The 27,373-nt window shown below is 44.6% G+C and overlaps 1 long non-coding RNA gene across 2 annotated transcripts in view; it reads left to right on the top strand.

Moving 5' to 3' along the window:
* Nucleotides 1–1,079: 1,079 nt before the first annotated feature.
* The window catches only part of LOC126484197 (uncharacterized), a 641,002-nt gene continuing 614,708 nt past the window's right edge, over nt 1,080–27,373 (top strand). For both annotated transcript variants that reach the window (XR_007587823.1, XR_007587822.1), the window contains exon 1: nt 1,080–1,214. This is a non-coding gene — a long non-coding RNA (uncharacterized LOC126484197). The remainder of the gene's footprint in view (nt 1,215–27,373) is intronic.

Below are 27,373 nucleotides of genomic sequence, written 5' to 3'. Positions count from 1 at the left end.
ATGATTGCACGCTGTTCAAGTAAGGAAAACGTCGCCATTTTAAGTATTTAAAACAGTTCTCATTCTCGCCGCTGGCGGTAAAATTCCATCTGCCGTACGGTGCTGCCATCTCTGGGACGTATTGACAATGAACGCGGCCTCATTTTAAAACAATGCACATGCTTCTATCTCTTTCCAGTCCGGAGAAAAAAAAATCGGAGGCCTTAGGACTTGAATGCACCTCGTAATTGTTGCTCACGCAGAACGTCCCAGACGATACTGTGACTAACACACACTGCACCCACAATGGCTCGAGTACTCGTTGACGGGTTTCCTTCAACGCGTCGTAGAGCGCTTCCTCACAGTGAAGGTACCTGTTCCTCGGTGCTGCTGTGTAACTTGGGCAAAAAGCTTATGTGCTGGCTTGCTACGTTGTGGAAAACGCTCGTGATACGGCCGGCAGCTCTTCCGTTGCTTCGAGCTTCGCCAGTCACAAGGAGCACGTGTATTCCGAAAACAAGAACCGAACCATGTTTATGAATCGGAGACGCACAGGCAATGAATAGGCTTCGCAGCAAGGCAAGCGTTAAGTGACATCAGGTGGTCGTCTAACGCAGTACATGTTACCCTGTCTACTCTACTGCATATCAGGACAAGCAGCTCTGAGACTTTTATCTTTCCCTCAGCAGACGTGGACACGTTACACATCTGAAACGGAACCGTCGTAGAACAGAGACGGTACGTTTCCAGACATGGGTTCCTATTCAAAATATTGTATACTCACTCCCCTCTAGAAGTCCTAGAAGTCTGTAACGGGAATTTCTGAACACCCTGTATAGCTGTATTCTACGAGGAGATATCGCAACTAATAGAGTGCATGTACATCAACAGGAGCCTACAAGTCTGGTGGGGCAATTTCGACCAGGAGATAAGCGGACAGATAGTTTGTAAGAGGTCCATGACTAAGGAATTTATTGCTAGCGCACTCGACCAGACGTAACTTAGATGGATTGCTCACGCGCTGTCTGCGATATGTAAGCTACAATAGAATCGCTGACCAGAGAGCAATGTCGGCAGTAGTAGTGGTAGTAGCTCGCAGGCGGGGGGTTGGGTCAGGTCGCTCTTAGAGAGCAGTTGTCTAGTTGTATAGCTCACAGAGAGCACTTGTCTCCTGTATGGAATTACCAAGGCCGGTCATGGAGAACGATGGCGCTGCCTGAACGATGTAGTATAAGGTAAAATCAAAATATTACTGTTCTTTATTGCCACGCGCATATGTAATTTGCAACTCATTTTGTACTATTTTTATATCAAAGTTACATGTAAATAATTTTTCAGTAATTTTTCAACTGTAATGTTTCTTATGAAGATAATTTTTGATAGTCATTCATCTGAATTTAAAGTTTTTACGAATTTCTCCCATCCCTTGTCATGCCAGTCAGTTATCGTAAATAAAATCAGTTGTTTTTCATACATAACAAAATCTAGTGGCCAGCATTGCACTGGGCTGTGTCAGAAAAATTTCTTATAGAAGCAGATATATACGCGTTATCCGGACAAATAATTGAGGTAAGAATTTTCAGTTTATTCAGAATGACTTTTCAGGGCCATGACGCAGCATTGCTGACGTCCAGATTTACCAGTTTAGGTTCAAGGTCAGTTAATTATTGAAAGGTTATATGTGTGTCACATTTTTATTGAGAGGTTAGTCACATTTTCATTCCGAGGTTACGAAAATAAACTGTTGGGAGGTTGGTTACAAGTTCATTGACGTTCTCCACAGCTTGTAAGTTTTGAACACGCAAAGGGCTTGTAGCTTTTTGTGCAGAACGATAAGATTTGGTCCTTCATTTCGTTTCGGGAGAAATAAGGTGTCATATTTCACTTTGAAGATGTGACCACGACGCAAAGTGTCGAACCGCTGACATCATACAAGGTGGTTATAAGTAAACTTCCCCTAGTTGAGCCAGTGTAGACGAAAAACTATTTACCGTACGGGTGCCCAACTACGTAGGAATGATGTTCAGACTACGCGCTGGAGGATTTGCGTTGTCAATAGTGTTAGTGTCATGACTTGCCGATAAGCGTCGGAACTGGCACGGCAACGTTAAGTTGAACCACTAGCATCAGCGTTCATTAAAACTGCCGACGGTCATCGTAAAACTGTTTTGTCAAAACAACAGCAATAGCGCTGCTGCTCTTCTTGAGTATCAACGCTTTAAAGGAATACGGAGAGGTTCTCTTTCCGCACCGCCGTCGAAGAACGTGATTCGAAAGTGAGAATTAGCTGACAATTATGGAAATGCTCTTGGGAGGGGCCACTGCCAATTACGTCACACATTGATGAAGACGTTACTGCTGCCATGGCTGAGAACGCTGGACGCAATGTGGGATCTTCATGCTGCGCACGATCTGTGTCACAACAGCTGAACATTCCGTGGTCCACCGTTATTTTGGGAAACAGTAGATAAGTCTCTAGTGCGGTCCAGACTGTCGTGGATGCAGATAGTTGTCACTCTGAGCAACTTTTCTAACCTGGAACGTAAACGTGACACGCAATTGACAAATGTCACCCTCTTATGTGGAAATTAAAATGTGTTTGTTTCAATGCTTTATTTGTTGTTTATTTTCCACCTATCCTTATAACTGTTTCCACGGAGCTTCATTGTCCTACGGTCACTCGTTACTCTTGGGGGCTCTCTCAAGTTTAAAATTATAACCACTCTCCACTCTTAGCTCATCTAATTTTCCCACACTGTATAAATGTTGAAAATAGCTTTAAGCACTATGGGACTTAACATCTGAGGTCATCAGTCCCCTAGACTTAGAACTACTTAAACCTAACTAATCTAAGGACATCACACACAGCCATGCCTGAGGCGGGATTCAGACCTGCGACGTAGCAGCAGCGCGGTTCCGGACTGAAGCGCCTAGAACCGCTCGGCCACAGCGGCTGTGTAACTGTACGCAAGGGTGAATCTTGGGGAGTAAGACTACACGAGGGCTGTTAAAAAAAAAAAAAAGTGACTTTACAAAATGCGCGGGCAAAGCACATTCGACTATCGACTTTTTTTTATTATGTTGGTACACATATCCCGAACATATGTCCACAGTTTCAAGTGTACAGCATACTTCGTTCGTTTGTGACAGATAAAAAAGTTAGACGTGTTTAAGTGTGCTCGGTCATTTTCGCTTATTAAAAAAATGGAGCTAAGAATTTGCATCAAATTTTGTGTGAAAAATGGAATCAAGTGCTCTAAGACACTTCAAACGTGGAGAGTGGCATACGATGAGTCTACTCTAAGTAAAAAAAAAATGTTTACAAATGGTACAAGCTCTTCCAAGATGGCTGAGAAGATGCCAATGACGAACCTCTCTCTGGACGCCCCAGCACATAAACAACAGATGATAACGTGGAAGTTGTGAAGAAAATTGTTTTGTAAAATCGTCGGATTACCATAAGAGAAGTTGCTGAGGATGTTGGTATATCGGTCGGCTCGTGTCATGTAATTCTTTCGGATGTTTTGGGCATGAGACGTGTGCCAGCGAAGTTTGTTCCAAAACTTTTCAATTTTGATCAGAAGAACCGTCGCATGAGCATCGCTCAGGAGCTCTTGAATGACGTCAGTGATGACCCTGATTTGCTGAAAAGCGTCATAATTGGTGACGAAACATGTGTTTACAGTTATGACGTCGAAACCAAATCCCAGTCGTCCAAATAGAAGCATCCCGGAGAGCCAAGGCCGAAAAAAGCACGCCAAGTTCGATCTAATGTCAAATATTTTCTCAGAGTTTTTTTTCAATTACCGTGGCATAGTGCATTATGAATTCTTGCTTCAAGGTCGTACGGTCAATGAGTATTACCTTGACCTTAGGTGCAAAAAAGTCCGGAGTCGTGGAAGAACAATTCATGGCATTTGCATTATGCACCTGCTCATTCGTCGATGCTTGTGAGAGATTTTTTGGCCGAAAAAAACACGACAGTCATGCCTCAGCCATCATATTTACCAGATTTGGCCCTCTGCGACTTTTTCCTGTTGCTAAAACTGAAGAGACCTATCTATATCTACATGGATACTCTGAAATCACATTCAAGTGCCTAGCAGAGAGTTCATGTAAACACCTTCACAATTCTCTATTATTACAATCCCGTATAGCGCGCGGAAAGAGTGAACACCTACATCTTTCCGTACGAGCTCTGCTTTCCCTTATCTTATCATGGTGATCGTTCCTCCCTATGTAGGTCGGTGTGAAAGACGAAGGACGAAGATTTTCAACGATTGAGGAAATAAAAACTGCAAAATGTTCAAATGTATGTGAATTCCTAAGGGGTCAAATTACTGAGGTCATCGGTCCCTAGAGTTGCACACTACTTAAACTAACTTATGCTAAGAACGACACACACGCACACACACACACACACACACACACACACACACACATCCATGCCCGAGGGAGGACTCGAACCTCCGGCAGAAGGGACCGCGCAATCCGTGACATGACTCCTCTAACCGCGCGGCCTCTCCGCGGGGCAATAAAAACTGCATCGCAGGAAATACTCTAGGCTGTACCAAAAAATGCTTATGAAATGTGCTTCGAGGATTGGAAGCAACGTTGGCACAACTGTATTGTACCTGAGAGGGATTACTTTGAAGGGGAAAACATGAATATTGATGGAAAAAAATCTTTTTTCATAAAAAAATAAAGTCGCATTTTTGAACACACCTCGAATACCGCTAGGCCATCAGGCCCGACACTTGCGGAGCATAAATGTAGAAGGTCTCGGTTCGGTGGCCTGCCTAGATGGACACGGGACGACACGCGACGTGCACGTGCGAAGAAGTTCGGCGGCGGGTGACCCGGGCAGCCCCGCGCCTTGCGCTGTGCCGTGTGCCGTTACCGGCGGGCAGCGAGCAGCGAGAAGCGCTCCACTTGCGGCCCAGCCTCAGCCTACATACGCGACCTGGGCCGCTTTGTCCCGACAGCATCCTGCAGCGGAGCGAGGAGTAGCGGGTCCTCTGCAGCCGCGGAAACTCTGACCGCGCAGGCCTAACACCTCATTCCTTACGCTCTTTGGTATCGATACCAGTTGGCGAGAAGTGCAGCGACATTTCGGTAGTATCAGCACAAAAGTATCGATACCGACAGTCTCGGAAGATATTCGCTCATATGTGTGTTGTGTCGTCCGAACAAGACACGGCCAGGGCAAAAGCACCACAGGTGCAACGGTGCGAGGTGGTGCCTGTGCCATAGAGACTCGCCACCTGCGCCAGTTCCACCAGCGCCACGGGCGGCGTTGAGCATGACTTCGCGTCGGCCAGTTGCCGGCCGAGCACAATCCGCGAATGACCGGACGACAACTGACAGAAGGCTACTCCGAGGACAGAAGAGCAGCTCTCGCCCACTTGCTTAAAGACCGTAGTCCAGGGCTGACTTAGACAGGCAACATCGTTTAGCGAACTCTTAGAAGTGAACAGGACCTGGAAGAGCAGCTGAACGGAAACAGTGTCTTGAAAGGAGGATATAACATGAACATCAACAAAAGCAAAACGAGGATAATGGAATGCAGTCGAATTAAATCGGGTGATGCTGCGGGAAGTAGATTAGGAAATGAGACGCTTAAAGTAGTAAATGACTTTTGCTATTTGGGGAGCAAAATAACTGATGATGGTCGAAGTAGAGAGGATTTAAAATGTAGATTGGCAATGGCAAGGAAAGCGTTTCTGAAGAAGAGAAATTTGTTAACATCGCATGTAGATTTAAGTGTCTGGAAGTCGTTTCTGAAAGTATTTGTATGGAGTGTAGCCATGTATGGAAGTGAAACGTGGACGATAAATAGTTTAGACAAGAAGAGAATAGAAGCTTTTGAAATGTGGTGCTACAGAAGAATGCTAAAGATTAGATGGGTGGATCACATAACTGATGAGGAGGTATTGAATAGAATTGGAGAGAAGAGAAATTTGTGGCACAACTTGACTAGAAGAAGGGATAGGTTGGTAGGGTATATTCTGAGGCATCAAGGGATCACCAATTTAGTAATGGAAGGCAGCGTGGAGGGTAAAAATCGTAGAGGGAGATCAAGAGATGAATACACTAAACAGATTCAGAAGGATGTAGGTTGCAGTAGGTACTGAAAGATGAAGAAGCTTGCACAGGATAGAGTAGCATGGAGAGCTGCATCAAACCAGTCTGTGGACTGAAGACCACAACAACAACATGTACTATGAAGTTTACCTACGGTTATTTGCACTTCGCCATTGAGAGGCTTTTTTGTGTTGTATTACAAGCAGTGTTGCAGACCTCAATATTCAACTAGTCACGAAGATAAGTAAACCTTTTAACTCATTTGTGTGACTTGGTTACTAATTTGTTGGAGTATTGTAGAAACTTCGTTCTCCTGTCCTGTTACTTGACCTGGAGCACAGTTGTGTAAAAATGGCAAGCAGACATTGTCTTAGCGGTGTACTGCACCAGAAGCCGTTTCACGAACTCACAGATTCGGCCTACCGTAACAACTGGTGACGAGGGTTTACAATAATGTACAGGGTGATTATAATTAAAGTTAAACTTTCAAACCGCTGTAGAAATAACACCGCTGGTCAGAATGATGTCAAATTGCAACGGAATATTATCGGAGGACGTGGCAACCGAATGGCCGGCCTTTGGTGGCCGAGCGGTTCTAGGCGCCTCAGTCTGGATGCGCGCGACCGCTTCGGTCGCAGGTTCGAATCCTGCCTCGAGCATGGATGTGTGTGATGTCCTTAGGTTAGTTAGGTTTAAGTAGCTCCAAGGTCTAGGGGACTGATGACCTGAGATGTTAAGTCCCATAGTGCTCAGAGCCATTTGAACCATTTTTGAAAACGTATGGCAGAAGAAAAGACACTAGTCGATTCCACGCCACCTGCGGCACTTTTGTTTGCCCGCGGGGACTCTACACGCTATTAGGCAGGTGTACCAGTTTCTTACTACACTGTTGTTAGATGATGCCGAACGTTACACAGAGTTGTTGATAGTTAGCTTTAACGGCAAACATTCAGTGTACTTTGACTCACGTTTGTGTGGGGCCTCTGATTATAGATAGCCGCATGTGCCAAAAGTTGTCAACAATGTAGCATTTCTTCACCCAAAAGGAGAGTTGGTGCAATATATTCACTTAAAGCTCAGATTCCTAAGGTGACGGAACCTTTGGCCACCTTCCACTCATATATCATTAGCAGCGAGGAAGTAATATTTGTCCCCTTGGAATATAATGGATACCGACACACCTTTTTCCTTTTTGTGGTAAGGACTATGGAACCAGACTTCTGTGGTCATCGGTCCTTAGGCTTACCCACTACTTAATCTAACTTAAACTAACTTACTCTGAGGACAACACAGACACACACACCCATGCCCGAGGGAGGACTCGAACGGGAGGAGCCGCGCGAACCGTGACTAGACGCCCTAGACCGCCCGGCTACTCCGCGCGGCCTACCAACACGCATCATAACACATTTTCCTCAGTTGTTTTGTCACTCTCATATTATTTTCTAACTCCGTAAGCTTGTTCTTGTTTATGTTATTACAATAATTTCAAAACTTAACTTTGTTAGTGTTTTTAATTTTTTTAATTTTATCACTCTAATAACGTGTACATTAAATAAGCCCAGAACACATTTTATCTATTGTATTTTTTCATTTTATGGCAGTTTTTAATATTACATAACTGACGAATACGTATAGGCCTACGGTCGTGACATCTGACGAACTTACGACACAAACATATTTTGTGGCTGTTGTAGCCCAGTTTATCCTGAACATCAGGACCACTCGGCCGGCACTGTAGCCTAGTTTAAACCATATTTTAAGCATGTGCGACGATGTTAAGCTGATTTTGTGTGTATTTTTCTACGACGCCACTATGACTGCATTATATTAGAAAATGTTTTAAACAGATCTGAAGTTGGTCATCGCTGACCTAAACCGGTTGTCTGAGGACCAAAACGTTTTGTGATCATGGAAGGAAATAAAATCAATTTAGTCTACACTCTCTGGATCAGTGTTTTATTCGCGACTATATTGCAGAATGCGAGAAATTTTGTTGTCTTGATTTAACCTAAGTCCAGTCTTCCACTTTTATAAAACACCACCCGCAGCTGGGTAATGGTTCCACCCTCTGCTCTGGCTATCTAACGAATAAGTCCACGCTCATTTATCTGTAATACTCGGCGAAAGAGAATCAGGAAAATGCAGAAGCATAATTCGAAGCCCGAGCTTTGTAGGCTTTCCATATCCAAAAATAATTACGTTGATCACGAAGGACCCTTAACAACCGACTCCCGAAATGATAACTGCTTTAAAGCGTAAACCCCGCTCAGAGGACCCACGACTTGCTACCTCGATCCTTCGAGGGACGCCATCTGATTCCTCGGTTTCGCGAGCTCTAACGGGCTCCACGAAATTATTTAACGCATAGGTCTTTCAGCCAGTTAGAAACAGGAGAAGAAATTAGGCATTCTCACTGGCCATTTCTAGCCCTTGCTTAGGCCTACATCGCATCTGTAAGGTGCCACCTCCTCCGAGGTATTTAAGAACTTTTTCTCCAACGAGTTCGAAAACGCCAGCCTTTATGGGGAACTTAATCGCCCTTAAAATCAGCCTAGTCGGCTCTGACCGTCAACCATTTAGGAGGATTAGGGAAAGACCGGCCTATCCATCTCTAGCCCGCACAAAAAACTGCCTTCCATCTGCAGTCGGTAACTTGCTGAGGCGACTACAATAGCTCACATTGGCGGTGAGGAAAAATGTTACAAATTTATGCAAAACTCGAGCATATCAAAACGACTAAGAAAGTCCGCCCTGTCCACCAACAAGTGTAGGCAGCCGTGGGGTAGCTCAATTGGATCTTAAAAAGTTTATGGAGGAGTCAGTGTGTGTTTCTGTATATGAATGTTACTCCGATATGAGATAGGTTCAAACTAGGCCTCTACTATGGAATAGAGAGTTGCTTCATACTGAATTCCTTACTCCGAAACTACAGCATTTATCTTTTAGATGTAATGTGGCTGCAGAGAATTTGGGAGCTTTCTTCCCAATGTATAGCGCTCGGCCTACCTAAGTACAATCAACATCGTACAAGGGCCATCATGGACCTTAAATACATACTGTCTATGCCAATTGCATAACCTAACAAAATAGTGTGCTAATAGGGCCAAACCCGAGACTTTGCGGTTTTTGCTTGCTCGCTACGTTTCTAGATTTTTATTACTTTTTGTTTCTCGTATCAGAAACATATCACACACAGTTATGACTATGTTACTTTTTCCCAAAACGTGGTCACTTCCAGAGCATTTTCTGTTTCTCGATGAAGTTCATCTTCTGTGCAGGAGGCTGCACACAGACGGCATTGAAGCATATGATGGACAGTCTGGTCTCCTCCACAGTCACATAGAATATCATCTTGATCTTTGATCTGCCATCTCCAGTTCTCAGTCCATTTAGCGACTTCCGAGTCGTCCATTCCTTATCATGGCCTGGAGGTATAGCTTCAGAAACCCTTTTCCGGCCAGGGGGAAGGTAGGTCGTAGCCCTCAATAGTGCACCCTAGGTTTTTCAGCAGTGGTTCTAAGTGCTGTCGATGTTCCAAGAAAACTCATCCTTAACTTGAATCGCTGCAGGTGCGGTTCGCGCCAGTACAGTTGATGGGTTCTCTCCTGTTCCACTTTCTCTCTTTCCTCATTTCCACTATTTCTCTTCGAACAGGAGGTGGTGTCATTCCTGTAGGTGGTACAGCCATTCGGCTTGTTATGGTTCCGTAGGTGTCATCGAGAACTATGTCCACCTGTTAGACACATGTTGAATTATACCAAACAAGGCATGCATACCCAGCGATACAATGGCATAGTGCAATTGCGGAAGTTCATATTGTTTCAGGTTGACTATCCCACTGTGAAATGGCAATTTTCTGTAGAAGCTTGTTTCTAGTGTTTTGAATTGCAGTTTCTGTAATGCCTCTTGAAAGCAAGAGGTCTTTAAAGTGTCACTGCTGGATATTTCAGGCTCTCACAGTGTGCCAGTTCGGCACCTGACCATATTGTCTTTAATTTGCGACTAGCTTCCCTGTTTCTCAAATGGAAAGCACACACTTCTGTCTTCGAGGGATCTGGCTTAAATCGGTTTGTGCTGTACCCTGGGAAAGGTCAGAGAATGATAGCTAATCCTTTCACACCAGAAACACCAACATCTGACCCGCTTTCAGGGCGCCAGTTGACTAACCATTTCTTGATCAGTTCGGGGTTCATTCTCTGGAAGGGTTTCTGTTTTTCTTGCCTTCTACTTGTGAAGTATACTAAATTGCTACAAGTACACATTCTCGGTAGACTGTATGTCTTGGAGTAAATGGCCCAAACTGGACGACGTACAACCATATCTGGTTATCAACAAAACAACCATCAATGCAATGACTTATTTTACGTTTTAAGTGCTTGCACCTAAAAGAGAGGCAATATCTGAATACTTGAGCCTTTCGTTTAAGGATTTTATCGTAAATGGGATGTATACTACAAGGAATTTCTCTATGACTCATTTGTCGATTCTGAGGAAACGCTTACTTTTTTTATTGGTTGAGACCACAAGTTGCGGTGACGAACTAACAGAAGAGCACGAGTTTTCCTCCTTAGATGCCCTCTGGGAAAATTTCTTGGCGAGTCCACGATATCCCGCAGCTAACTCGTGATCGCCACGTGGTCTGTCACACTAGCCGGACGCGTTACGTAATCCAAACTAGCTACACAGCTCTCGCTGCCCTTGAAGACTGTCGAAAACTAGAGGCTAGAATTGCTGTTCAGCTTTGAGCAAGGAGTGTCTCTGATGACCTCAGATCCAGCAGGACGTTAAACTCTAACCTCTGTTCTTGGATCAACGGACGCGGTAACACGAAGCAAGACCTTCACTGCACCACTGACGACTTAGAACATCACTGAGAAAAAACATGACACACTCATCTTAACTGGACGCAATAGCCTGCACCTGTCTGAATGCTTCTCAGGTGTTATATCAAGAGACACGATAAATATTTCTGCTCCGTGCAATCAGCTGGCGATGATAGTACTATGTTTCAGCATTATAGAGCGATTTTTAAGGGTCAGCCTACCAGTTATTAGGAAACTACCAACTTATGGAAGACACTAGAATAATCTTAATGATCTGAGTCAACATAACATGCATTATGTGAACGTCAAATGTATTGCAGAATATACTTGTTAATTGTATCACCGGCAAGAAAACGGTGCCCGTCATGTGTTACATGTCTTTCGATCTGGTCCTTTCAGTCCATAGATACTAGACAACTATTGAATATGGATAAATTCCTCAGTTAAAGTTGAAGTCCGAAATCACAAAGAAAAACTATTACTACTATTAGGTTTATCTTATGCCACTTTAAAAAGTTGATCGTTCTAAAAACGCTGCCAAATACGGCGAATGACTTAAACGTTTGCACTCGCGTTTATCTGTATTATTTCCCATTAGCATAGTATCGTGGGCATCAGAACTCTCGGGTTTTCCTTGACAGTCTCTTACAGGTGTTTTCCTGTACTGGCACTCAGACTGCCGGTGAGGAACCGCTCGCCCCCGCCACAGGTTTCCTTCCCTACCAAGTAGCTAGAGTAAAGCTTCGTTCCACGAGCAGTATCCTGACCGGTTCTATCAGGGCTATCTTTCACTACACTGGAGAGGTACAACGGCCTCAGTTGATCAATCGGATTGTGACGGTCACAGAGTCTCTAATTAGTTACTAATATGTACTATAATGCACCTCCCTTTAATACTCTACAATTTGATTGCTGATAAATATTTTTTATAATAATATCATTATGTAAGCAATGATATCCTACCTTAGAGACAGGTGACATTACTTCTCTACTGATAAAATGTACTTTGCTTTTCAAGATGGCTTCAACGTCTGGACACATATTTCGTAATATTCAATTCCTACTTCCAGGGTTCTTTTAAATGAGTGGTCTGAGGGATTAATAGCTTTGTGGGAACATTTACTGTTTATAAAACCTTTCATATGACATTTCACAGTTTTTCCAAAACATCTTAGATTCAAACCAAACATAACGCTTCCAAACTCATCGAGAATTTCGTGGACATATTCTCGACTAAAAACATTTGAAAACGATCTGATACAAAACTAAACTGAAATGCCGCTCAAAACAATCTGACGCGCATGGCACCAAACACTATATATTATAGACTGTATAGAAGTTCCAGAATACCAAAGGCATAGAGTGTGATCGACAGGTCAATATCGGCGCCCTATAAACAAAATAACTTTCCAGCAGAGTCAGTGGACTGTAAATGAATTGCTCTCCTAGCCGTACATAAGAACGTACACTTACTTACACCTTCTTCTGTGTAGTGTGATCAAAACTGCAAAGTCATTTGGAGACATACAAAGTGCAACATTACTGAGGAATAACCAATGCTTGAGCAACTTAGGGAAGAACTGCCTCCAAACTGTATCGAGTACTTCGATATTTTACAGCAACCGACTCAGTCGCGCGCAGTGTCGGGAGTGATACTGTGTTTATTTACTAGAGATTTCCTGCCCGGGCGTTAAGAGGGCGCTTCCTTTTCTGAGAATTACTTCCACGACTAGGATTTGTACCGAAACCCTCCAGGTTTTGGCAACGAGTGGAGTTTTTACATGTAGTAGTGTGGAGTGCTTTTCGCTTGTGTCCTTGAACTGCTAAAGTTTTCAAGTAGCATAGTTCCATACCACGCTGTAAGTTGTTTTCCTCACTTGCAGTATGTGGTCTCTACCTAAAAATGCAAACTGGAATATCTTTATGTATCTCCGGATATTTATTTGCTCTTCTGTACATGATTCGGCGTGTGTGCCTAAACGTTAGCATAGCCCGGGAAAAGATGCAGCACGATTTTCTCTAAAACAACAGTTGCGCTAAGTGTACAGGAAAAGGGTACTCCTTGTTTCCAATATGAACGTGATTCAAACAAAACTGTAACCCTTGTGCAAACTGGTAAAGAAGTCTAATATATTTACACTTTACATGAAACACAGTTCTACAGTGGCACATTGCTTGTTCTGTAGTTGTGAGCAGTTTCTAGTCTCCCCGTGAAGTTTGCAAGTTGTGGCGCAAACACTCTATCATAGCCCAGGTCGCCGGGTAGGACCACTGGAGCCTCCAAGTAGATCAGCCAAAATTGCTGTTTCTGAAGCGTTTAGGCGTTTAAGGGCTTGGTAATAGTTCCTTGCCATATGGGATGTTCGTCTTAGGCCAGTGCAACGTCAGCTACACCACATGAACGTTAACAGCGGGATAAAATCTCACGACATGTGAAAGGGTACTGCCCACAGAGCTTAAAAGTTGCCTCACTAGTTGCTTTTTCGAGCTTACTACTTTACTTTTTCCAATACTGGCGGTTTTTTTGCTATGGTCTCTGATCCTCCTCACCTTTTTGAAAATTTTCGGCCCAGTGTTGGGCGACGTGAATTGCTGCGTCGCCTCCCAACCACAGCTCTTCGAGGGTTTATTCATAAGGACCGGTAGGAAAATCTAGTGTCTGTTCGCATCCTGCCTCTCAACACAGTCGCTGCAAATGTCGCTGTCATCTCGCAACCCACTCATTGATAGGTTTGTCCTTACTGGTGCACCATTTGTTCCTAGTCTGTTGAGGGTCTTCCAAATTTTCCACTCCATTTTGGTATCTGTTGGCTCAGTTTCTCGTGGTGGGTACCATTCCAAAAGTTTGTAAGTGAGTAGTCTTTACATGTATGTGTGATATCGCAAATACAAATCTGGGAGTGTGAACTGACAACCTAAATGTGCTACCGAGCTCAAAGCCATATCACTTACATGAAACTGAAAAGAACCCTGTGTGTGTGAAAACTGATCTCATTCATAAGCAAATAAGTAAGTAAATCAATAATTTCACGCTCAATTGACTTAGTCAGTCCGAACTGTTTGATAAAAAGTAACTGTACATAAAAAGAAACCAGACTGTACTGTCGACCTTTATAAGAATGTAACCTGAAACATACCAAAATTTCTGCACTTGCCTATGGCCCTGGTAAAATAAAGAAAATGACGGAACCTGCATCGCGCAAAGGAAACGAAATAATAACTAATTATGAATCTCACCTTAAAAATGAAGTACTGGCAGAAACAGCAACATAGCAAGAGTCCGTAGCAGCTAAAAAAATACTGCTAGAAACTAACTACAGTTGGTCCAGGGAAACTGCGTTCATAATCTTGAGAAACTTCAGTTAGGAAGTAACATATCAAAGAAAACAATTACAGATCATAATATGAAAATTCATTTAGTCTAAAATCTTCCATGGTAGAGTAAACTAACCCAAAAGATCAATCAGTAGAATAATTGTCAAAAACTCAGCTGCGACGAGGGTGAAGTAGACCAACAATACAAGTCTACAAAAATAAAAATAAACTTTTTACCTCATCAAATAATAGCTTGTCCTTCATTTCAAAACCTTTCCTATGTCTGTATGATATCCAACCATTGTTCTGAGTCTTTCCTCCTCATAATAATTCTGCAACTCACATAGTTCCAAAAATGCGTCCATGCATTACGATGAACACCCAACGAACCATACCTGCTACACACCGCAGCTATACACTACTGGCTGTCAAAGATTCTATGACTTCACAGTGTCAAAGATTCTATGACTCCACAGTGCTGCCATCGCAGACACGGATACTGTCGCCTAACAATTATTTCTCTGACAGCAATTCTTCAAATATATCATTTTCCTTTACAAACATTAACACATCCAATAACATCATTAAAAAAGTTAGCCATCTTACAAGTTCTACGCTCACATTGTTCATTACGCTTCTTCTGGATTTTAATCTTTATGCAGAATTGCTTTCTGCACGGTACTTTGCATGTTTTTCATCGAATGTCTGAACTTCCCTGTGTGTTCTATTCGTATTTCCGGAATAAGTGTGTGCGTATGAGACCCCAGAGAAGTCTGATACCAGACAAGTGGAAGTGTGCCAAACATATGGAAGTACCTGTCCCACTCACAGAAATAAGCTGGCAACGTTGAATTTGGACATCGATGGAGGCAATTCTCTCAGAGAAGGCAATGAACTTAGAGGATACTTGAATAGAATATATAGTTTCTTCTAAATACAGTAGTTCACAAGGTCAGCATCAGCAGTATCAATGGAATGTACTCGAATTAAATCGCGTGATGCTGTGGAAAACGGAATCGGAGAAGAGACACTGAACGTAGTAGACGAGTTTTGCTGTCTGGGGATCTGAACTGACAGTGACGGAGGGCAAGGCGATGTAAGTGCAGAATGCCAATGGCAAGCAAAGCAGCCTGAAATGAAATATACTGTAAATTTAAATGTTAGGAAGTCTTCTCCGAAAGTATTTATCTGCTATGTAGTCTTGCATGGAAGTGGTTCAAATGGCTCTGAGCACTATGGGACTCAACTGCTGTGGTCATAAGTCCCCTAGAACTTAGAACTACTTAAACCTAACTAACCTAAGGACATCACTCACATCCATGCCCGAGGCAGGATTCGAACCTGCGACCGTAGCGGTCGTGCGGTTCCAGACTGTAGCGCCTTTAACCGCTCGGCCACTCCGGCCGGCGCATGGAAGTGAAACGTGATCGGTAGACAGTATAGAAGTCGGTCCTACAGAAAAATGTAGAAGATGAGAGGGATAGGTCGGAAGACTAATGAAGAGGTACTGTATCTTCAACAGTGGGAAGGAAGTAGGTGCTGTGATAGTGCCACGCAAAACAACAAGTGGTGCACGCCCCCTCCACGAAAAACAGGACCACACCATAACACCACCGCCTCCGAATTTTACTGTTGGCGCTACATACATTGGCAGATGACGTTCACTGAACGTTCGCCATGCTCACACCGTGCCATCTGATCGCCATATGGTGTACCGTGATTTGTCATTCCACACAACGTTTTTCCACTGTTCAGTCGTCCAATGTTTACGCTCCTTAACACCAAGCGAGGTGTCGTTTGGCATCTATCAGCGTGATGTGTGGCATACGAGCAGCCGCTCGAACATGCAATCCAAATTTTCTCCCCTCCTGCCTAACTGTCTTAGTGCTTGCGGTGGAGACTGATGCAGTTTGGAATTCCTGTGTGATAGTCTGTCTAGATGTCTGCCTATTACACATTACGACCCTCTTCAACTGTCAGCTGTCTCTGTCAGTCAACAGACGAGATCGGCCTGCACGGTTTTGTGCTGTACGTGTCCCTTGACGTTTCCACCTCACTATCACATCGGGAACAGTGGACCTAGGAATGTTTAGGAGTGTGGAAATCTCCAGTTCAGACGTATGACACAAGTGACACCTAATCACCTGACCACGTTCAAAGTCCGTGAGTTCCGCAGAGCGCCCCATTCTGCTCTCTCACAATGTCTAATGACTACTGAGGTCGCTGATATGGAGTACCTGGCAGTAGGTGGCAGCACAATGCACCTAATATGAAAAAAGTATGTTTTTGCGGATGTCCGGATACTTTTGATCACACAGTGTATGTATGTAAGTATGTATGTTCCGTATCTCCTCCTAAAACACTGGACTGATTTTAACCAAACGTGGTACACGTCTAATTACTGTCTAGAAAGAATCACTTTTGGGGTATGAACCACATACGTATCAAAGCGCTGGGGGTAGGGGTGAAAAGGGAGTGTAGCCCACGACACGCGAATACCCAGACTGCATTCATCCAGTATTTCAGTACGAAGTCTTTACTGACTTGCAACAAACTTTACGCGTTATTTCAGACCGTTACGAAACTTTTTATTGCTGATAGTCCCCACAAAATGATGAAAGGTTGAAAGTGTATTGCTTACTACATTTTCACTGTTCAGGCAGTTAAACTGTCACATCAGACATAGCGTTTTAATTTATTACTTATTTGCTACTAGCTCTACTCGCAACAGACTTCGCCGACAGTATCCACATAAGCCGCTGGATGTACCTGCAAAATTATATCATTTTATGGCACATAGTTCAGGAGATGTGTCGTCATAAACATCGAGCTGTGTGAAAACGAAACTGCAGGGCGAAGTTAGCTACAGATAAAGATTAATCACGTGTATAAATATGTGTGGAATATGTTAAATACATGTGAGATGTTCGTATATGAATAAAGCCACTGATAAAAAGCTCCTCCGAAACTCCTGGATCGAATTCACTGAAATTGGTTCACATACTAGTTACCATATGGAAACAAATACTGTGGCTGTAAGAACCAACAACGTCCTATTGGAAGAGAAAGGGGTGAGAAGAACACGGAAAAATAGAGAGAGACTGGAAGGAGGAATTGGACAGATGGAGAGAGTGAAGGGAGAAATTGACTGAAAGGTAAGAGGAGGACCAGAGAGAAGGAGAGGGGGAAGTGGACAGAGAAAGGAAAGAGGAGGGACAGAGAGAGTGGGCAAGAGGAGGCAGACAGAGAAAGGGGGAAGTAGGAGATGAACTTAGAGTGGGTGAGAAGCAGTTAGAGAGGGAGGAGGAGATGGCCTTAGAGAAGGAGGAGAATATGGATAGGGGAAAGGAGGAAATGGATAGAGGGGGAGGACTAGATGGACAGAGGGAGAGGAGCAGATGGACAGAAAAAGGAAAGAGGAGGAGATAGATGGAGACAGGTGGAGTGGGGGAAGAAATGGATGGAGAGAAGGGAGGAGGAGATGGGTTAAGTCAGGGGGAGGAGCACATGGGCCTAGCGGATGTGAGAAGCAGATGTTGGTGGAGGAGAAGATTGACTTAGAGATGTAGGTGGACATGGGCAGAGGGGGAGATAGACTTAGAAGGGGCGTGGAGGAGATAGAGAGGGAAAGGAGATTGACTTGGAGGGGAGGGGGGGAGGAGGAGGAGATGGACTAATATAAGATTGGAATAAATACGTAGCTGTGCAATGCAGGGTACTGTGCTAATTGATGATAAATGAATCAGTGTATTCTAACAGAATGACGAACAAAGGAAAGCGAGAAAGTTCTGCTTGGTAAGTGAAGGTTCAGAAGAATGGATGAGGTGCCACTGACGCGCAGAAGAGCTCGTGCCGCAGGAGGTGATGTTTCCAGCAGGTGAGAGGCCGGAGCGGCCGCATTGGCGGTGGGGGCAGCAAGGCCGCGGATTCCTGCAGCTGCGCATACCGCTACGACCCGGTTATTGTCCGCACCGAGCGGCCGGCCGCCGGCTTTCCCAGCAGAAGTCGCCTCTCGTGGAGGGGCTCACCAGGCGTGCCACAGGCTTCCGCTTACGGTCTTCTGCTGTGCGGCCCGTAAACGGCGGGCTATAAAGCCTCTTCTATAACGACCGGCTTTCGTGTCTCAAGCGTTACTTACTTGTAGCAAGAAAGTATTCTGTTGCACTCTGACGTAATATTCCGTACTGGGGCCGGCCGAAGTGGCCGTGCGGTTAAAGGCGCTGCAGTCTGGAACCGCAAGACCGCTACGGTCGCAGGTTCGAATCCTGCCTCGGGCATGGATGTTTGTGATGTCCTTAGGTTAGTTAGGTTTAACTAGTTCTAAGTTCTAGGGGACTAATGACCTCAGCAGTTGAGTCCCATAGTGCTCAGAGCCATTTGAACCATTCCGTACTGGAAAACACTTGTGGTCAGTTTTTTACACGTCGGCGCCGAAATTGCGTGTATTGTGAGAGCTGCCTTTTGTGTAATTTGGCACCTGACCGGTGACAGTGAAGCTATGGGAAACCGTGCTTCTTTCAGAAATTCGAAATATTGCAACAGCAATAAGGAATTAGTAACAATAACAGACTTTGTCAAGGACCAAAGTAAAATTCGTGTTGAACGTCCCAGACGATGTTCGCATGGAAAACTGTGCACACTGATGAGTAGTGAAAGAATAGGAAACAGCTCAAAATCCCGAGACTTGTTTGCTCGAAAATATATACATACAATAACATTGCGCAAAAGAATTAAAGTATAACTTTTTAGAAGCACCGTAATTGTCTTCCGTTTAGAAGCATAAATTAGAAATATGGATCAAAGGTGCCTACAACCTTCCTCTGTTCTGGTGCAAAAGCGTGGTGTCTCGCGACGTCACCCTCTGACTCGGCGAAGCTTCAGGCAACAGGGCGTCGACACAGGCGAGAAAAAATCCACAGCTCACAAGCTCATCTGACATTTAAAGTGGGTTAATGATGTCACATGGCACCAAATTTCACCGCAATTCTTCCCAACGCCACCTGGATGTGTCACACAATGGGGAGGTCGTCACCGACTCTCTTATTCACATTTCACCTCCTCTTTTGACACCTCTGCCATGGAGATCAGAACCGCGACGCCCAGAGTTGAAATCGCGCGATTTTTTATGGGCAACCGAGAAAAATGGTTCACGATACACCGCTGGTCACAATTGGCACGGCAACGCCGCAGAATGTGGGAAGAACGGCATCAATGACAACAGTCCTTTCATCGGGACTTTGATTCCCACACACTTCGCGGTCGAAAACGACAGTTCGCAGTGCGACGATCAATAGGAAGACGTTCTTTACGCTGCTGACACCCCTGTATGCAACAACCCCTCTCTACGGACATTGTGGTGCTGCATCCCCATTGAACACGATATCACGCGTATGGATTGTAGTGCGGCCGCAGTCTTTGCCCTGATACACAGGATGGAACCACTACGGACCATTCAAAATCATTCGGCGAAATTTGAATGCGATCCGAACCAGCAAAGGGTGTTTATGCTTTTTCAGTACCGTTGTTTCACGCCCTCCTTGCTGTGACCGAGAGGGGGTGCGACATTGACATATGCCTGAATAAAAGGGCAAAGGATCCCTCTGAGACCCTCATTTCGGCAACAGCCTCTTTGGCACCACCCCACGGTTACTGGCAATCTTAAAAATGTGCCTGGATATGTTATATGTCCTGTAGTTTTCTCGCACTCATCATCTGAAGCCTTGGAGGTACTTGTGAATAACCCTATATTTATGCACAATTTAGGCCTTTTGTCTTGCCGGGTAACGTAAAACCCAGATAACCTTTCGCTTTCAGGTGTTTGATCTCTTTGACAGGAGAAAAAACGCAGGATAGACAATCAAGCCCTCACGAAACGTTTCACGTAAACAAAGTTACCAATCAAATGAAGCTGAAACCCGTTTGGGAAAAGACGGTGGTTCGTAGGGGAGAAAAGACACAAAATCCACTATAACATTGGTAAGCGCTTCGAGTATTTGTTAAATTTCGATGTTATAGCAGACAACGCCTGAATTCCTCCCTTGTGCCACCGTCTTCAACATTTGCATTTGCACCCAGTGTCGTAAATTATTTATTGGATGTATTTAAATCTCTATTATCCCCTAAAGATTTTACCCCGTACCGCTCTCTGTGGTACCATGGAAGTTATTCCTTGATGTCTTAACACATGTCCTGTCATCCAGTACCTTCTCCTTGTCAGTGTTTTCCACACGTTTCTCCCCTCGTTGATTCTGCGGAGAACTTCTTCATCATTCCAGCTAATTTTCATAACCTTTTAATAGCACCACTTTTGAATCTCTTCGATTCTGTTCTTTTCGATTATCCACAGTCCATGACTCACTTCCATACAATGCTGTACTCCAAAGGTACATACTGAGAAACTTCTTCCTCAAATTATGCCCGATGTCTTACACTAGTAGACTTCTTTTGCCTGTGCTAGTCTGTTCTTATGTCCTCCTTGTTCTGTCCGTCATTTGTTATTTTGCTTCCAAGGTACCAGAGTTCATTCACTTAGTTACTTCGTACTCCTGAATTTTGATGTTAAGTTTGTCGTTAATCTCATTTCTCCTACTCCTCATTGCTTTCGTCTCTCGTTGATTTACTTTAAGTTCACTTTCTGTACTCATTCCATTCATCAGACCTGTAATTCTTCTTCACTTTTACTGAGGATAGCAATGTCACCAACGAATCTTATCACTGATATCGTTTCATCTTGAATTTAATCCTACTCTTGAATCTTTGTTTTATTTCCGTCATTGATTCTTCGATGAGTAGATTGAATAGTAGGAGCGAAACACAGCTACCATGTCTAATACACTTCTTCATTCGAGCACTTTGTTCTTGCTCTTCCATTCTTATTGTTCCCTCTTGGTTCTTATAAATTTTGTATATTACCAGTCTTTCTCACTTTGGCTTAGTCCTGTTTTTCTTAGTGTGGTGTCACCGCCAGACACCACACTTGCTAGGTGGTAGCTTAAATCGGCCGCGGTCCATTTAGTACATGTCGGACCCGCGTGTCGCCACTGTGTGATCGCAGACCTAGCGCCACCACAAGGCAGGTCTCGAGATACGGACGAGCACTCGCCCCAGTTGTACGGACGACATTGCTAGCGACAATACGGACGAAGCCTTCCTCTCATTTGCCGAGAGACAGTTAGAATAGCCTTCTGCTGAGTCCATGGCTACGACCTAGCAAGGCGCCATTAGCCTTACCTAGTTTGAGAGTTATCGTATAAATGTCTCAAGAAGAACGTTGTAAACCAACAAAGAATAAAGTTAAGTATATTCCAAAGCTACGTATTTTCTTGATAGCAGTCATAACGTATCCTGTTCCAGACTTGACGCCAGTCGGCGTGTGTGTACGCGTGCCTTTCGGCTCCCTTCTCAGTGTGGCGTAACTAGCTTGTTACGCCACAACACTTAGAATATCAAACATCTTGTCCCATTTTGCATTACCGAACGGTTTTTCTAGGTCGACAAATTCAATGAAAGTGTCTTGATTTTTCTTAAGTCTTGCGTTCATTATCAGTAGCAACATCGCAACTGCCTATCTGGTGCTTTCCATTTCCTACAGTCAGATTAATCGTCACGAAAGATATCCTCAGTTTTCTTTTCAATTATTCTGCATATTATTCTTTTCAGCAACTTGGATGCATGATAATGTGGAATAGTTTTCACATTTATCTGCCCTTGCTGTAAGGATTGCGTGGTTGGCATTTTTTCGAAAGTCAGATGGTAGACTGTGTCTCAAGACTCACAGATTCTACCACCAATTTGAATAGTCCTTTCGTTGCCAGTACCCCTGATAATTTTAGAAATTCAGGAAGATTGTTAGCTGTGCCTTTCGTCTTATTTGATCACATGTCTTCCAAAGCTCTGTTAAACTCTAATACTAAGTGGAACTCCGATGTCTTCCATATAGACTCCCATTTTTTCTTCTACAAGTTTCTTCTACGGTGGAACAGATTGCGACGGCGTCTGAGATGACGTCGGAGTGATGGCTCTGTCCGCCGTGGTCGTCACAACTATACGTTTGCTCGATTTACTCTTGATTAACCCAATCGCTGATTCCCAAGCCTTGCTAAGATTATAGCCACAGTCACGGTTTATGAGGTCGTCATTGGTGCGAATTTCTATGGCCTCTCTAACAACGCTGTCCCATTATCTCGACGTCTGTACCAGAATCCTCGTGCGTTCATACTCCATAGCGCGATTTTCCGACAAACAATGTTCAACGACCGCCGACTTGCTCGGATACATCTGTCGACTGTGCCTCTGGTGTTCACAGCATCGATCCTCGACGGTACGCATCGTCTGACCAATATACGACTTTCCACATTGACATGGAATCTGGTACACGCCGGCCTTCCTCAAACCGAGGTGATCTATGGCGCTCCCCACCAGTGCACGAGTTTTATTCGGGGGACAAAACACAGTTCCGACCCGGTGTTTCTTCAAAATGCGGGCGATTTTCAACGAGAGTGCGCCTGTATATGGAATAAACGCAGTGCCTGCCTCCTCCCTCGTGATTTCATGCATCTCCACAGGTTGTGCTGTAGTGGTTGGGCGGAGAGCACGTTGAATCTGCCACTCTGAGTACCCCTTTTTTCGAAATACAGTTCTCAGATGTTCCAATTCCTGGGGTAGACTCTCTGCGTCAGAGATAGTGCGCGCCCTATGTATTAGAGTTTTAAGTACCCCATTCCTCTGTGAAGGGTGGTGTCAGCTGTCTGCGTGCAAATACAGATCAGTGTGCGTTGTCTTCCGATACACCCCATGACTTAGGGTGCCGTCAGCCCTTCTCTTGACCAAGACGTCAAGGAAAGGTAATTTACCCTCCGTTTCAGTTTCCATAGTGAATTTGATGTTGGGGTGTATGGAGTTTAGATGTGTAATGAAGTCAAGGAGTTTATCCATACCATGTGGCCAGATAACGAACGTGTCATCCACGTAACAGAAAAAGCAAGTAGGTTTCCATTCGCATGACGACAGGGCTTCGCTACCACCGGTGAGAGTGGGCTACCCATGGCGACTCCCTCCGTTTGTTCGTAGTATTTTCCATTAAAAAGAAAATACGTGGAAGTCAAGACATGCCTGAAAAGTTCAGTGGTCTTCTCGTCAAACTTCTGACTAACCAATTCTAGTTACTCTCGCAGGGGTACCCTCGTAAACAAGGAAACGACGTCAAAACTCACCATGATATCTGACTCATCCAACCTGAAGCTATCAAGGCGTTTAAAAAAATCCACGGAATTACAGATGTGATGAGGGCATTTACCCACATAAGGACTTCCCGTCGGGTATTTGGCCAACAAATATGTAGGTGCCCTGATGTTGCTGACAATGGGGCGTAATGGTGCCCCCTCTTTGTGAACCTTCGGAAGTCCATATAGTCTAGGCGGTACCGGACCTTGGGGTAACAATTTCTTAGCGTCACCCTCCGGTAAATCTGCGTCCTTGAGAAGGGACCTCGTCTTGTTCTCCACCTTCTTTGTAGGGTCAACGCTGATCTTCCGGTAGGAACCGTCAATTAGCAGGCTCTGCATCTTATCAGTGTAGTCCTTATGGGAGACAACAACTGTAGCATTGCCTTTGTCAGCCGGTAAGACAACAATTTCAGAGCGCCCCCTCAGATCACGAATGGCCACCCTCTCTTTACTGGTGATGTTTGACTTCATCGGCTTCGATCGAGCAAACGTATAGTTGTGGCGACCACGGCGGACAGAGCCATCACTCCGACGTCATCTCAGACGCCGTCGCAATCTGTTCCACCGCGCGACCGTGGCGCGGGGCGCGGACAGCAGAGGGAGCGCGCCGCGGGCGGATAGTATTTAAATCGGCCGCCGCCGCGACCGAGCCCAGTTCCCTCTGAGCAGCCATAGCGTACGGATCTCCGTGCCGGCACGTTCACAGGAGCTCAGTCCGTCAGTTCACCTGATGATGGCGACATGTATGATCGCCGAAATATTGTGCCCGTTGGACACTGTAGACCGGCAGTACACCCGTGGATATTTTGATTGTCAAATACGCCGGGAGAAAATCAAGTTTCACTTCCTTCTTTCGTCGATGAACTGAAGTATTTCTTCCGTTATACACGGTTTCTTCGCAGTTACCTTCCTTCCACCTACATTTGTCTGTCCGTTTCTGTGACTTCCCTCTTTAGAGCTGCCTATTTCTCTTCAACAGAACTGCCTATTGTGACATTCATTACTGTAGTCTACGGACTTAGAGAACATGAAATGCAACTTCCTGTAATTCACTATTTTCCACTTTGTTTCTCCCAGACACATGTCTTACACTTCAGTCTGTTATTCATCATTGGTAAATTGAGTTGTAGTTTATATCTGCTCGTAGATGCATCTTACAATCCTATACCAGACGTCGGATTTCTGTCTGCCAATGATGAAATCCAGCTTTAATCTACCCATTTCTGTACGCCTTTTGGAAGAATACCTCCTGCTCTTCTGATTTTTGAACAGTGTATTAGCTATTGCCACTGAAATTTATTGTAGAACCCATATTCTCTCTTCTCTGTCTTCTACTTCTTCCCCTATTCCAATCACCAACGATTATTAGATTTTCATCGCCCTTCACATACTGATTTCATGTTCAATATCTTCATATACTTCCTCAACCTCTTCATAATCACTTTGTGACGTTGGCTGGTATACCTTGTTACACACTTAGTTGACAAAAGTCATGGGATAGCGATATGCGCATATACAGGTGGCAGTATTATCACTTACACATGGAGCTGTGATTTTTACTCGGATGATTCGCGTGAAAAGGTTTCCGAAATGATTATGGTCGCACGACGGGAACTAACAGACTTTGAACGCGGTATGGCAGTTGGAGCTAGACGCATGGGACTTTCCATTTCGGAGATCATTAGGGAATTCAGTATTCCGAGATCCACAGTGTCAAGAGTGTGGCGAGAATACCACATTTCAGGCATTATCTCTCGTCACGGACAACGCAGTGCCCGCATCTCGTGGTCGTGCGGTAGCGTTCTCGCTTCCCACGCCCGGGTTCCCGGGTTCGATTCCCGGCGGGGTCAGGGATTTTCTCTGCCTCATGATGGCTGGGTGTTGTGTGCTGTCCTTAGGTTAGTTAGGTTTAAGTCGTTCTAAGTTCTAGAGGACTGATGACCACAGATGTTAAGTCCCATAGTGCTCAGAGCCATTTGAACCATTTGACAACGCAGTGGTCGACGGCCTACACTTGGCAACCGAGAGCAGCGGTGTTTGCGTGGAGCTGTCAACGCTAACGGACAAGCAACACTGTGCGAAATAACTGTTGAAATCATCGCGGAACGTACGACAAACGTATCCGTTGGGACAGTGCTCCGGAATCTGGCGTTAATAGGCTACAGCAGAAGACGACCGACACGACTGCCTTTTCTAACAGCACGACATCGGCTGCGGTGCCTCTCCTGGACTCGCGACCGTATCTGTTGGACCTTAGACGACTGAAAACCGTGGCCTGGTCAGATAAGTCCCGATTTCAGATGTTAAGAGCTGATGGTATGGTTCAAATGTGGCGTAGACCCCACGAAGCCGTGGACCCAAGTTGTCAACAATATACTGTGAAAGCTTGTGATGGCTCTATAGTGGTGTGGTCTGTGTTTACATGGAATATAGTGCGTTCTTTGGTCCAACTGAACCGATGATTGACTAGAAATGGTTATGTTCGCCTACCTGGAGACCAGTTTCCGCCATTCATGGATTTCATGTTCCCAAACAACGATGGAATTTTAATGGATGATAATGCGCCATGTCACCGGGCCCCAGTTGTTCGCAATTGGTTTGGCGAACATTCTGGACAGTTCGAGCGAATAATTTGGCCACCCAGATCACCTGACATGGGACATAATCGAGAGGTCAATTCGTGCACAAAATTATACACCGGCAACACTTTCACAATTATGGACGGCTGTAGAGGCAGCATGGCTCGTATTTCTGCAGGGGACTTCTAACGACTTGTTGAGACCATGCCACGTCCATGTGCTGCGCTACGCCGGGCAGAAGGAGGTCCGACACGATATTAGGAGGTAGCCCAAGGCTTTCGTCACCTCAGTGTATACCCGATGAGTTGAAATGCAAGTGAGGTCGTCCCACACTGGTCCCCAAAATGAAATAAATTCATAAACGGAAATGGCCTCTTGCTGGGCACAATAAGTTTATGAAAAATTCTAATTAATAATAAATACATGGACGTATTAACATTTATTATTATAATCTTGCCTTCACAAATCATCAGTATAAATATAAACTCAGCACCAGTTTGAATGGGCGTAGGTATGGCTCAGTAATTGGGCATGTTTTGGGGTGGGGATAACCACTTTATCTTACCACACGATGGGCTGGTATAATGTTGACGGGAAATGTCGATTTCCTGCCGAATATCTTTTATGACCTCAAATGTCTACCGGTTGACAGGTGGCAGCCTTTATTTCTGTGTTCCGACGCATTAAAATGCTTTTCTAGGCAGTTTAACTCTTTCATTCCACACTCCCGGCCTAATCTGCCTCCATCTCCGTGCTGCGCAACGGCATAAGTGGCGTCTCTGTCCTCGCTCACGGCGTCTTTTGCCTGCAGTTATTAGCTCGCACAGATGTTGTCAACGTTATAATTGGAAGCTGATGTCGTAAAAGGAAACACAAATTGATACTTCAATTGGCCCTTAAGAAAGATCAATGAAACAGACCAGAAAAAGAGACCGTCACAAAGTGGCAATAGACACCAGAATGATGCAGAAATGCGACTCAGAGTCTGAAAATGGAGTAGACAACAGGTTGACATGCCTCCAGGAGGAAAGATCATTACCATTTATGCAAAAAGCATGACGCATAACGCTTCATGAGCATCTTCTGGAAGGTCCTCCTGCGCAACTCTCAAGTCACTTCAAAATGAACTTGTATTCATCTCTGAAGCAGAGTCTGTGTGGGTACGGACATCAATACCGTCCCTGACCGGTCGAATCTACTCTTAAGCACCTTTACTCCAGCGAGTTAGCCTCACTGACGGAGAAGTCACATTGTACTAGAAGGGTGTAGTATGATACCCGCCGCTTGGTTTGGAGCGGAATTAAGTGAGTCGAGTCTGACCAAATCTTCAGGGCGGATCCCGCATCCTCGCATTCTGCGCGTTCAT

This window comes from Schistocerca serialis, chromosome 6 (genome assembly GCF_023864345.2).
Source record: "Schistocerca serialis cubense isolate TAMUIC-IGC-003099 chromosome 6, iqSchSeri2.2, whole genome shotgun sequence".
Classification (NCBI taxonomy): domain Eukaryota; kingdom Metazoa; phylum Arthropoda; class Insecta; order Orthoptera; family Acrididae; genus Schistocerca; species Schistocerca serialis.
This window is presented reverse-complemented; position numbering and strand designations above follow the sequence as displayed.